The sequence below is a fragment of the Lygodium microphyllum genome, chromosome 11 (genome assembly GCF_053477565.2).
Source record: "Lygodium microphyllum isolate KBCC chromosome 11, Lygodium_microphyllum_v1.1.10, whole genome shotgun sequence".
Lineage (NCBI taxonomy): Eukaryota > Viridiplantae > Streptophyta > Polypodiopsida > Schizaeales > Lygodiaceae > Lygodium > Lygodium microphyllum.
Genome location: NC_141145.1, coordinates 85,737,928 through 85,742,186, shown reverse-complemented (window position 1 = coordinate 85,742,186; position 4,259 = coordinate 85,737,928).

Sequence of the window (4,259 nt, the reverse complement as noted above, 5' to 3'; positions counted from 1 at the left end):
CTCAAGCACCGGTTCGGGGAAATCCTTTACTTGGATGCTCGATTCGAAGCGCGCAAGTGCTCAAGGCTTGAATCTGTAGGTCCCGGCAACGGAACCAAAATGTGGGAGCTTTCACTCAACCACCAAGACCCGCGAACCGCTTATTATTTTAAGCATTCCAAGGCGAGTACTAATGGCTACCTCTCACATAGCCGACGCACCATCCATATCTACGGGTGTAGTGAGCTTACCTCCATGCCATTCGAGCTACCTCCTCTCCCGCACAGTCTGGTAGCTCCACGATCCAAGTGTAGGCTTCAAGCAAGCTCCATCCTCAAGCTCCACGCTCCAAGCTCCATCACCGCGAGCAAGAGAAGAGAAACGAATAGAAGAGAAGAGAAGAGAAGAGAAGAAGAGAGGAGACGCTGGAGAGCTTCTCCACCCCACGGTCCCTCACCCTCACACACTCACTCCCTCACACTCCCACACTCCCTCACTCAAGCACATGCTCAAGCAAGCAAGAAGAAGAAGAAGAGGAAAAAGAGGAGAGCCACTTTTTGCCACACACAAGAATGAGCTTCTCATTCACTTTTCAACTTTATATACAAAATCCTAAATCCCTTTTGGGCGGTCATCCCTTTTCCCCTTTTTTACATGGCCTGCCATAGCCTAGGCCCTTTTTCCCATTGTCATTGTCCTTCTATCTTCCTACCTTCCTTTCCACCGCCCGTCTACATTTACAAATTGCACGGGTGAGAGCCCGGCGCTCTTTTACAAGATTTCAGGGTGCGCCTTTTTATTTTAAAATGTACCTTTCCCCTTTTGCATTTGCCTTGAACTTTTAAGGTTGCCCTTGCGCTTTTGGCCTTTTCTCCTCTTCTTTCTTCAGTCGGGCTACCTTTTTTCCGCCTTTGCCCTGCGTCTTTTTTTATTTCCTTTTGCTTTCTTTGTGTTGGGGTTAACAAAAAAGCTTTGACATCACAAGCTCATGCACTTAGTTAATAACAAGACATTTCAAATCATAAACAAGAGTATTAAAAGGACAAAAGGAAAGTAGTTAAATAATGATGGAGGTCACATAAGAGTCACCCCAAAGTAAACCTTTCCATCTCCCTAGAATAGAATTTGTATCCCTTACTTCTCTTCACCTCTTGGTGACTTGATATATTCATGTTTTATGGAAAATTTCTCATGAAATTAATAAATATTTCTTACATCATTGGCTTAGCATGCTTTGTGAGTAAGGTTTTGGTGAATAATAACTAAATCTAACAAGCCTTAATTATTTCTTACATCATTGGCTTAGCATGCTTTGTGAGTAAGGTTTTGATGAATAATAACTAAATCTAACAAGCCTTAATCTATCCTTGCACTCTCAACACCCTACTCTTGTTCTTCTAGGGTTGTGTTTGTATCTTTTTTTCTTGGGTTTTATGTTGAAGGGGGTAAAGCCTTAGAAAATGGGAAAGTAGGCGATTAATAGGCCGCTTCAAAAATGAGGAAGCAAGTTGAGAAGGGAAACTATGAAGATAGATGGCTTTCTCAATGCCATGGAAGGAAGGTATCGAGATATGAATGACTACAAGTTTAATGATGGTGCGTACGAAGGAATTAAGGGGCCACCTATATCTTGTAGCCATATTCAACAGCAAGCATGCATTAAGGGGATGTCTTCGAAAACGGGGAAGCATGTTGAGCTATGGAGGTAATGCTGAACAGGCTGTGGATAGGGATAAAAAATGTCATCGAAGCTAAAGGGGATAATGCCTTCGAAGATGGGAAAGTAAGTGAGCAGGCAACTTTGAAAATGGGAAAGCAAGTCGATTTAATGTTGAAAAGGCTGCCTACAGGGATAAAGCATGTCATGGAAGCTAAAGGGGATAAAGCCTTAGAAAATGGGGAAGCAAGTTGAGCTAATGCTGAATAGGCTATGAATACAAATAAAACATGTCATGGAAGCTAAATGATTGATGAGAATGGATTGTGGCCATGCCACTCATCTACAAAACTTAGTACTATCAATCTCCAGTGCAAAGAAAAATAAGTCACTGAATGCATATATGTGATTACAGGTACTTTATTGGAGATAAGTGTGTTCATCTAGGCAAGATAAATCTTTGTTATTTTGAACTTCGATAATTTCCAAAGCTCAAATGTATGTCAATCCCTAATTCAAGAGGTTGTATTAAAGCTATATGATCTTTTGCAAGTATTTGTTCCATTCCAAAATTGTAGATAATTTTTAGCATGTATATGACATGCATGTGATACAATGAAGTTCTTTAGACGTAAGACTTTTAACTGTATATGCATGAAATTTGAGTTACTGAGATGTCCATATGCATCTAAGGAGACCTACGTTTGTACATGCACACATGGATAAACTAATTTTCTAAGATTTCTACTTTAGTCTAATGAGAAGGCACGGGTCGTTGACATTTTGAGGCTTTTATCATGGTCTATTATTGTATGTCTATAGAAGTAATGCATAAGCTAGTGTGAGGTTTTGAGACTTCCGTCAGGGTCTATTCTGGTATATCTATATGACTAATGCATAAGCTAGTGTGAGAGATGTAGATACCTCTATTTCTGAGGTATTAAGTTTTGAGTTGCTGCACTCATCACTCAAAGAAATCAAAGCGTGAACATTGGGAAAGTTTTGCTTGAGTGAAAAGAGGCCATTGGAGAAGAGTTATATTACAGATCATCAACTCTAAAAGTAGGGGAGCTTTAAAATATAGGTGTTTCCAAATGCTTCTCATGGTCTTGGGAACATAGTACTGAATAGATTCAAAGAGTGCTCTAACTCAACCATAAAGCAATGGCCATAGGCTTCTTTCTCTATCACTTGTGGGTATAACATTTCCTGTATGCAAAATTGCAAATAGCTATTTAGTATATCCTTCCATAGATGATTTTAAGAGCCAATGTATACTTTCATGTTATAGAATATGTGGTGAAACTTGTATTTAAGACTTTCTAAAGTGTGGCAATTTGTTCTCTAATCCAAATATATCCTATAATCTGTTGGCGAATATTTCTTATGAAAATAATAAAGTAATAAAATTTTCAAAATGTTATTTTTGAACTCAAGATGGTAAATTTTTCTTAATAATAATGTAGAAAAAACATTGAATGAAAGATAATTCAACCAATGACCATGTTATTACAAAGAAAATAGTACAACTAAATCAAGGTAAATCAAGTAAATAAACATTGATTAAAGCTCAACTTTCCTCTAAGAAAATACCTATAAATAATGTATTGATGAGCCACAGTGCAACATTCACTTGGATTGTCTATACAAAAGCTTCACCATTTAGGTTGATTATACAAAGAGCAACTTGATTATTTTAGGCTTGCCATCCATTAGTACTAGGAACTTCATCATTTTCATGTAGTTTTATTGATGATGATGATGGTACTGATGTCAACCCTGTGTTGATATCCAATTGATTTTGTCGAGTATTGACTGATATCCAATATGCCAAAGCTTGGTCATATGAAAAGTTCTCTACTGAGTACTGATGGGAAACATACAATCTCATGCAAGTATCCAAGTTTGTACTTAACTTATTACGCACTTTGTTTTTTTTAAAATCCATAACACTAAACAATCTTTCATCCTCCACGGATCCTAAAATCATTGTTTGAGCCAAGTCAACAAGTCGAAAATATTTAGGCATATGATCTTGGAGAACTTGACTCATGCTAAACATGTTCCATAATTGAGTAATTGTAGCCGATTTTGTAGGCTCTACAAGTTCTGTAAATTGATGCCACATCGTATCTCCAAAGCATTGTGATTGTTGCAAAAGTGCATCTCCATCTATTCCTGAGAAGGTTGCATCAAACCCTTGCAATTGTAACATTTTCCCAAAGTGATCTTTAAGAACATGAACTCTTTTCTTGAAATCTGCTTGAAGAGCACACATGTCTTGCTTACGATTCCAAAACTGTGGATAAACTATTGACATTGCCTCCAACAGTTCATCTCTTGGAAACCGTTCTCTTATTTCCTATTACAGAGACCGTGCAACTTGTGCTAATGTGATTTTAACACTCTCCACTACATTATTAAGAGTTTCCATCTTTCCAGGCTGTCTTCTAACAAGTCATCCTCGAACTTGTGCTAATGTGATTTTAACACTCTCCACTACATTATTAAGAGTTTCCATCTTTCCAGGCTATCTTTTAACAAGTCATCCTCAAACTCACTTCCCAGAGACATAAAGATGTACCAACCTTGAATGCACTTTGATGCATACTGTACCATTTCT